Below are 9,610 nucleotides of genomic sequence, written 5' to 3' on the forward strand. Positions count from 1 at the left end.
TATGTGAGGATAGGGGAGAAGACGGCCGTCCGCAAGCCCAAGAGAGAGGTCTCAGGAGGAACCCGCCCTGCTGACCCCTTGGTCTTGGACTTGTATCTCCCAGAGAGGCTTCTGTGGTTGAAGTCACTAACCACAGACCCATGAGCCGCTCTGATCTTAAACAATGTGCAAGGTGAGTACAGAGACGGCTCCATTTTACAGATGAAGAAACAGGCTCAGAGAGAGGAAGCGGCTCGTTCCGGGGGAATGGTTCAGAGCTGCACTGAATGCAAAGCCAGGAGCTGCCATCCTGCAGGGGAGACGGGCTGTCTGGGCAAAATCCGTCCAGCTGCACCATCTGTCTGTCCCGTGGTCAGGCGAGGGCTCTGTGAGCTCAGAGAACCCAGGGCGACCAGCCAGGCTTCTGGGGAGGCAGAAGTGTTTGGGTCTTGAAGAGTGAGTACAGTTTCAGGGAGGGCAGTGGTGTGGCAGGATTTGAGGTGGTGGCTGTTCAGGGGTGTGGAGAACGGGGGTTCTCATGGATGTGTGACTTGGTCAGCGGATCAGAGCGCAAGGACAGAGCGCAAATGGGGACCTGGAGAGAGAGGGGAGGGGCCAGCAGATGTCAGAATAATTGTAGGTGGGAAGTCACCTTGGGAGAGTGGTTTCTAAGTCTGGGATCTCAGGACCAATGTAAAAATCCCCCAAAGAGTTTTTGTTTATCAGTTTATCTGTTGATAATTACCACATTAGGCATTAAAACAGAGACTTTTTGTTTTGGTTTCCAAAGTTTATTAAAAAAATCAAAGAATAGAAAAATACATATGTCGACTTCAGCTTCTACATTGTTGTCCACACACAAAAGGAAATTGAAACATGATATCTTTTTGTGAACCTGCAGAGCAGGACCACAGGGGTGGCCAGACCAATTCACTGGTTCACCATGATGGGAACGGACGGATGTGGTAACTGTGTCTCCAGACAGTTAAAATGTGCACCTACGGGACACTCACAGGGTCTCCCCCTGGTTTCCTTATTATAGGTTTATAGTCAGTATTGGGTATACCTAGAGATCAGTATAGACTTATGGATCGCTGTTTATAAACATTCTCTATCAATAGGTTCACCATTTAAATATTTTTAAATATTCTGGGTGATTCTGATCGTCACAAGCTGCAGACCACGTGCTGCTGTTCTGGAATGGCTCCTGGATACTGCCACGGCAGGTGGCAGTGCTGACCACAAGGCCGACCCAGACACGGGGAGCTGGCCCTGGCTGGGTGTCCACTGCGGTCAGACATCGATCGAGAAGTCCCCACAGCCACACATCCATCAGATGTCATGGCCATTAGCTTCTTGCATTGATATTCAAAGACCATCCTAGTGTTTATCAGGAGCAGAGATCCTGCTTTAAAAAAAGGATGTCAGAGGGCCTACAGGACACAAACCAACCCCAGAACTTGGGGTTAGGCAGAGTGGATATAAGCTTGTTCAGAAAAGGTTAACAAAGGGAGTGGTGGTTGTGCAGAATACACTTGCCTAGTCAGTATACCTGCAGGCTTCTGATGGCAATAGCAACTGCTTGGGGCCACCCTGTGCTGGGCTCCCGCAATTCACTAGATTCTACCCCCCCCCCCCCACGGTGGCATGCTAGTGACACAGGTGCTTCTCAGGTATTTGCTTTTTTTGGAGGTACTGGGGATTGAACTCAGAGCCACTCAACCACTGAGCCACATCCCCAGCCCTATTTTGTATTTTATTTACAGACAGGATCTCACTGCGGTGCTTGGAGCCTCACCATTGCTGAGGCTGGCTTTGAACTCATGATCCTCCTGCCTCAGCCTCCAGAACTGCTGGGATTACAGGCATGTGCCACCTGGGCCCAGGGCCCAGCTCCGGTATTTACTCCTAGCAGAACCAATGCCCGCTGCTATGCAGATTCCTCCCTGGAACCAACAGAGTTCCTCGCTCCACATTCCTAAAGCCGGGTGCCATTGTCTGAATGACATCCGCCAGACCCTCCAGCATAGCCCATGCCATTAAATCCCACTGAAGCATCTCCACATTCACGTTTGTCTTAAGATGTTAAAATGTGACAACCTTTTCCCTCCTTAGAAAGTTGTACTTCTGGCACTTTCAGTGCTGGGTTTGTCGTCTAGTTTAAAAGAACCAAAAGCAAAATGTTAGAACTCATGGTCAGAGCAGGCAGCGCGTGGGGCCCCAGGGAAGGGCCGTGGGGTGCTGCTCAGAGGCCCCGGAGCTGGCCCTCCAAGAAACCCGTCCAGGCTGCTGGGCGCCTTCCCTTGTGTCTGGCAAAAAGACATAAAAGTAAAACCCCAAGCCCCTGTTACGGTGTTGGTAAGGACGCTCACCAGACAACCGCCAACGCCATGAACTCAGAAAACGCAACCTGGGAAGGGATCTAAGCTTGTTTTTTAAAAAATCCTCTCTTCCCTTAAATAGAGCGTGCGAAAATACGAAATTAAATAAAAAATATCCAAGTTATCGCATAAATCATAAGTTTTCAATATCTGCATTAGAAAAGCCGTTCTGAAGTTTCAGCAAAACACGAGGGCAGTAAAGCAATGCCCCCCAACCCCAACTGCTACGGGAGACCAGGTCCCTGCAGTCCTGAGCCGGCCTGCTGGGTTGGGAGAGGGCTCCTGAGAAGGCAGAGCTCACCCATCTCCTGCGATGCTCCCAGAAGCCACAGGAGCTCAAACAGAGGTATTTTAAAAACACACTCCTCCAGTTATCCAAGTAACTTGGAGCAGTGGCACATGCCTGTAATCCCAGCGGATGCTGGGGAGGCTGAGGCAGGAGGATCTCAAGTTCAAGGCCAGCTCCAGCAATTTAGTGAGACCCTATCTCAAAATAAAAAATAAAAAGGACTGGGAATGTAGCTCAGGGATGGATCACCCCTGAGTTCAATGCCCAGTACCAGGGAAAAAAAAATCAAGGTAATGAGGTCAGGGGTTGGGGGTGTGACCCAGTCATACTGCACTTGCCTACCAGGCCCTGGGTTCTATCCCAGTACTACAAAGGAAGAAAAATTTAAAAAGCAAAGAAATCATCTTCCTAACATTGGCTAGTATGGGTACTGTTGCTATTATCCCATTTTATACACGAGAAAACTGAGGCTCAGAGACACTAAGTGGTCTAAGGCCTTATAGCTAATAAGTGAGCAGAGCTGGGATTTTGAACGCAGGCATTTGGGCTTCAGAGCTCCGGCAGCGGACCACTGCGTTATGTCACTTGGACACAGTGCAGCCTCCTCCATCCCTGTTCCTGGTGTGGGGCTTGGAAGTTCTCCTGGGAGCTTTGGCCTCAATCCCTGGAGCCTGTCTGGAGGCACAGGGTGGCACAGGGTGCAAGGAGTTAAACTTCCCTGAGACAAAACTTGGAACCGTGAGAGGGTTGCTTTACCCTGGAGGCGCACACACCAGGTCCCACCTCCACCTCCACACCCAGGCAGGGGCGCGAAGTCTGCTCTCACAGCCTCAGACTCTGAAATGTTATTTCCTGAAGTGTCTCCTCACCCCTGCCACAGCCCAGAGCCTCTGGAACGGGGGCTTCTTTGGAGAGGCAACTGGTCCACCCACTTTCCCCCGGCACAGAGTCTGAGACCAGCGAGGGATCAGGGGCTTGGGGTCGGATGAGCCCTGGCTGGCACCCGCCCTCCCTCTGCGCCTTGCCCAGCCGCCTGTCTTCATTCAGCTCCTTTGAGCTGTAGGGACACTTAGGGAGAAACTTCCAAGTGCCGTGAAGCGTCACAATCAGAACGTCGCATCTGGTCATTTTGTAAATGCAATCCATGAATGCTTATTGAACATTTGTTATGGGCCTGACACTTAACTAGATCCTGGGACGCAGTACAGAGGGGGAAGACAGATAAGATCCACCTCCCGGGAAGCTTAGATCGGCGTGGAGGAGAAAGATGAGAGCGATAGTAACGGCCTCACGCACAGGGGGGTCTGGGCCAGCTCAGACTGGGAGCCCAAGGGATATTTGTGGCCTGATGACAAGCTGTGACAGGCCAGGTGCTCTCAGGTAGCTGTCCACGTTGCCCCCCGACTGTATTAGTCAAAGCAGGAGAATGGCTGTCACCAACAGCTTCCCAGTCTCAGCGGCCCAACACAGTCGATGTCTGTTTACCAGCATTTCGCAGTTTGGTGACCCGCGGTCAGCTCCTCGGGGTCATTCAGAGGCTCAGGGCTCTCCGGTGGCTGTGACATGCTTTGGGGTTGTGAGTTCTTGTGTGGATCTTCTGTATCCTGTACAAGAGGACAGAAAAAATCACTGCATGGAAGACCACAGGGCGTCTGGACTTGAGAGCTCAGGCAGTGGACCACTGCGTTATGTCACTTGGACACAGTGCAGCCTCCTCCATCCCCATCCCTGGGGTGTTCTCGGGCAGGCAGACGGAAGGGACGCACGGCCAGCTCACCGGCTCTGTGTGGAGGGGCAGGCAGTGACCGAGGAGTGGGGGGACTTGGTGTCAGCACCCTCGATGCTCCCAGATAAACTCTGTGTTGGAGGAGGTGGTCGCCTAACCAACGAGGTGCCTTGGGAGGGGAGGTGGATTCTGGATGGCCACCAACTTCTAACCAGCAGATTTCCACTGCAATGGGGGACGGGGGGCCAGAGTTCTTTCACCTTCCATGGACAAACAAACAAACAAACAAACAAAAAAAAACCCCAACTCAAACTACTTAAGAAAAAAAACAGGGCCGATTGCCTCTGGTCTGGGAGGCAGATTCAGGGATGGTTGGGTAAAGGGGCACACTCTCTTCTTGGCTTTGTCTTCCCAACTTGTGGCAAGGAAGGTAGCCATTAGCAGATGGACCCACACTCGGGGGGCCCCAGCCTGGCAGGAGAGAGCTTCTTCCTCCTGTCTATCCTACATCCCTGTGTATGTCCACCGATTAATCCCAGAAAAGTCACTTCTGTCCTGCGTGGGACCCATGACCACTCTTGCTTGGGGGGTCTTCCCGGAGGCCCCCGTGAGATCAGAGCTCAGAGCACATCCTCAAGTCCACCCTGGGGACCTGACTGGAACTTTCCAACAGCCTTGGGCCCGTCACACCGTCCCCTATGTCAAAGGGGACCGGACACCCGAGAAAAATGGGTGGCTTGTGTCTTCATCCATGGCCTGTGTTCAGAGCCAGGTGCGGACCGCGTGATGGTATGTGTCAACCTATAGGTTTTCTTCCTCCCTCACTGAAGTTCAGAAACTGTAGGAGACCCAGGAGGCAGGAGACGGAGAAGGAGATGTCAGCTTACTGCAGATGAAGCTGTTCAGAGGATGCGCTTTGGCAGGCGGGCAGAGGGACCTGCTGACAGCCATCCTCGGAATAACAGGGAGTCCCTCTCCTGGGGTCCCAGGTGGGAGAGGGACCCCAGGGCAGAGCGTGCCTTCACAGGCGCTGGCCAGGGCCCGAGGCTAGACCCAGAGCTCAGCTCTCCCTCCCCACTCTCCAGAGAGCAGCATAGGACTGTGGCTCTGATGGAGCCCCCCCTCCCCCCCTCACCTCTTCCCAAATGCGCTGGGTGGGCAGGGAGACCCTGGGAAGTGCCAGCAAGTGTCACCTGAGGGTGGGGAGCTCCTGGCTTCTTGGGCAGGGAGTCAGAGAGAGGCAGGCTTGTTTTCCTTTCCAACAATGCAGTCCGCTGCGACCACTTTAAAAAAAAAAAAGAAGAATCGTAACCTGGCGGCCACCCTGAGTCCCACCATCCAGTGCTCACTCTCTTTACGTGTTGGTGTAGATCCCTCGGGCCTTTGCGAACGTGTGTTTCTCAGCAAAATTAGAATCATGCTTTATGCATATTTTTTTTTTTTTATCTGGCTTTCTCCAACATTCTATATAAAGCGCTCCAGCACGGCCACCAGGCTGGGGGCGGCACGGGGGTAGGAACCATGTCCGCCTGATAAACACCGTGTCTCTGGGGCCACGAGTACGTGTGTCGTGTGCAAACCGTACCTCCGGAGATGACATTCGCAGGTGATATTGACTGGGTGACTTCCAGACACCACCGGGCATCATTTAATGACCCCCACGTGACAAAGCAGGTAAAATAGGGCCTTCTGTGAACTGCGTCTTGCGGAAGGGGAAGCTGAGGCCAAGAGAGTGAAGTGACCCCAGGTCACCCTCAGTGTCCATCTCTGCGTGAACTTGACCTTGTGGAACATTTTCCCACTTGACACATTTCCTTACCACGTTCCACGTTCCATTCCCCTGAGACAGGGCTTCTGGCGTGGACAGTGGAGCCCACTTTGGGTGGGACCCTGGGGGCTGCACTTGGGTGGGCTGCCTGGACTTGGGTCAGTCACACCGGGACCCCTCAGCAGCCTGGTCTTGGGCTACTTCACTTGGGATCAATTGTCCCTGACCTTCCTGTACCAGCCACATGCCCGTGTGTGCACCCACCCCAGGCCTCAGGGTCCCCCATGAGGACCACTCACTATTGTCTAGAATTCTGCCAGCACCATGCTCCTTATGCCCATCCCAATCCCTCGGCCTGTCTTTGCCGTCTGGGGCCGTGTTGGTTCTGCGTCTGGCCCCTGGAGCCGGCCCCATGACCAACACAGCATGGAGCGGAGCCTCCTGGGAGCGGCCTTCAGCCACTCGCTGCAGGAACGGGGGTTTAAGTTCAGCTCTCTGCTGGCTCTGTGCCCCTCAGAGGGGCCTCTCTGAGGCTCAGTAGGTGCTGGTTCCCAGAGTCCCCCAGGAGGATTCAGGACCCGTCACTCCTGGTGGTAACTGGCTTACTCAAGAACATGTATCTTCTTCCTTCTCTCCTCCTCCCACATCAGTGCTTCCTGGAATCACCTCTAAACACACTTGGATCCTCAGCTCTGGCCGGCCTCCCAGGGGACCCAAACTAGGACTTCCACTCTTCTCTTGCCTGCATCTACTACCCATCTCAGACTCCCTCCTTGCAGGCCTGACTCTACTCTCTCCTCTAATCTGACTCCCACACTTATCCACCTTTTAAGATATTCTGCTCACCCCACTACTTTGCTGATCTCCCCTGGCCACCAAACTGAAGTCTTCAGCTCAGTATTCAGGAGTGCATATGTTTCCACCTTGTCAGGCTCTGGCATCCTCTTGAGGGTGCTCACCCCCCTCACACGGGCTGACTTTCACATGCTGTTCCGCCTGCCTGGGGTACTTTTCTCTACCTTGTTTGCTCTGAAGAAGTCTTCTGCTAATCCAGCAAGACCTAACTCAAAATCCACCTCCACTCTGAAGCCTTCGTAGATCACCTTAGGCAATGACAACTTCTGCCTTTTTATGCTCCATTTGTTAATTCTTTATCCCTTTTACCCAAGACTTCTTTTTGCAAACATATTGCAATTATGTTTCTTGTTTTGTTTTATTTATTTATTTATTTTTTTGGTACTGGGGATTGAAACCAGGGGCCCTCAACCGCTGAGTCACATCCCCAGTCCTTTTTATTTTTCATTTTGAGACAGGGTCTTGCTAAGTTGCTTAGGATCTCCTAAGTTGCTGAGGCTGGCCTCAAACTTGGATGGATCCTCTTGCCTCAGCCTCCCGAGTCATGGGGATTACAGGCATGGGCCACTGCGCCCAGCAGGAGAGAGGTTCCAAACTCTCCTCTCTACTCAAGACCTGGGAGCAAAAGAGGTGAGGGTAACACGGTGACCCTCATGATCCTGAATCCACTGCTCAAAGCCCGGCTACCCAAAGTCGGGAGCTGTGTGGATGGGGTGGCAAGGGACACTTGGAAGTGAATGAATGAATTAGAATGAATGAGGGAGCCCAAGACTGAGAGTGTTCGTCAACTCTGGGCACAGACCTGCGTGAAGCTGGTGGAGGGGGGGAGGAGAGAACGTGGGGACGCCAAGCCCGAGCCCGGAAAGTTGTTTTGCTTTGGAATATATTATTTTTGCAGGTTGCTATAGTTACCGCTGTGAAATTAAAAATTAAAACCTTGTGAAAGAGAGAGGGTTGACTGAGATGAGGCAGTTCCTTGACAGGCTGAGTTATTTATCTTTTCCCCATGTAACATCTGGTTATGTGCTTGCAAATTTATTTTTAATTCAGAGCTCTAAAAAGGATTTCGCGGCGGTGTGAGGTGCCCGGATGAACGCTTCGGGAGGGGAAGGTTAGCGGGTGGTATCCAGGGGTGATTGGTGACCGTCCCTCTTGTCCCCTGGCCCTTGCCCCTGCTTCTCAGGCAACCTCTAGGAACCAGAGGGTGGCTCGATGCGTCCAGACCCCCTGCCAATCAACTGGCAGCCGTAACCATGGTTCCCAGATGCAGAGCCGGGATGGAGCCTGTTATCTGGCTCCTGTGGTTCTGAGCAGGAGGACCGGCGTGGCTGGGGGTGGGGAGCTTCACGCTGCTGGCTCTCCAGTCTGCGTCCTGACCTGTGTGACCCCCAGGGTCTCCCAGGATCCTCTTGGCCTCTGTAATTTGACCCCCCAGGAAAGCAGTTGCTGTGGTTCAGTGAAGGCAATGCTAACTGGAGCTAAGAGATGTGGGATGGGGGTCCAGCCAGCCAGCGCTTGCTGTGTGACTTTGGGATATCACCTTCCCTCTCTGGTCTCCATCCTTCTAATTCGTCAGGGAAGTGTTGGAGTCTGTAAGGGGCCCCGCTGGACCTTTATTCCAGGAGTCTGAGAAGCTCCAGGGATCATGGGTGCCTAGGTTTGTGTTTCTGCCCACCAAGACCCAAGGTGGCAGGTTGGGACTCCAGGTGGCCCTGTGGTCTCCCGTCCGTTGCCAACTTCCCTCAGGCTTTGGCCTTGGCATTCCCTGTGCATGGACCTCCCTTCCCAGGTGTTCACAGGAGTCTCTGATTGGATGTCGCCTGGGCACCTGCCCGGAGTCCCTGCCTAAGCCTGGGGTCCACTCATCGTCTTGTCACCTGTGTCCACGCACGTCACCGCCGGGGGGAGGAGGAGCACAGGGCAGTGGTACCCTTTGAGAGAGGCCACATTCATACACCTTTTATTTCAGTCTGGGGTTATAATTATCCTATTTTACTATTAATTGATGCTGTTCGTCTCTTACTGTGCCTAATTGATTCATCCAACGTTATGGTCGGTCTGCGTGGACAGGGAAAAGCAGATGCCTACAAAGTTTGGTGCTGCGTGAGGTTTCAGGCATCCATGGTGGGTCCTGGGCCCTGTCCCCTGGGGGTGAGGGGCACTGCCGTAGTGGACATTTGCCTACTGCCTGCCTGCCTCTGTGGCCTGTCCTCCGTCTGGGATGGAGAGGCTGTAAAGACAGAGACTGTCCATGTTGGTCACAGTTGTGTCCCCTGTGCCCACAGCAGGGCCTGGCGCGACAGAGGACTGGGGAAGCGTTTGTCAAGTAGACACCTAGCGGATGAGGGACGGAATCAACAAAAGGCTTGCTGGGGGCGATGGCGCCCACCGGCAATCCCAGCCACTCAGGAGGCCGAGGCAGGAGGATCCCAAGTTCAAGGCCAGCCTGGGCAACGTAGCAAGACCCTGTCTCCAAATGAAAAATCAAAGAGCTTTGTGGTAGAGTGCCCCTTGGTTCAATCCCTGCTGCCAAGGAAAAAAAGAAAAAAAAAAGAAAAGAAAAGAAAACATCTTTGGGTCCTTGCTGTACGCTAGATTGGGTTAGGGCAAGC

At 53.2% G+C, this 9,610-nt stretch overlaps 1 long non-coding RNA gene across 1 annotated transcript; it reads left to right on the forward strand.

Moving 5' to 3' along the window:
* The first annotated feature begins 9 nt into the window (after positions 1-9).
* On the forward strand, positions 10-2,493 carry LOC144378079 (uncharacterized). Its single transcript, XR_013439605.1, has 2 exons — positions 10-172; positions 1,746-2,493. It is a non-coding gene; the product is annotated as an uncharacterized LOC144378079 (long non-coding RNA).
* The last annotated feature ends 7,117 nt before the right edge of the window (positions 2,494-9,610 follow it).

This window comes from Ictidomys tridecemlineatus, chromosome 5, assembly GCF_052094955.1.
Source record: "Ictidomys tridecemlineatus isolate mIctTri1 chromosome 5, mIctTri1.hap1, whole genome shotgun sequence".
NCBI lineage: Eukaryota > Metazoa > Chordata > Mammalia > Rodentia > Sciuridae > Ictidomys > Ictidomys tridecemlineatus.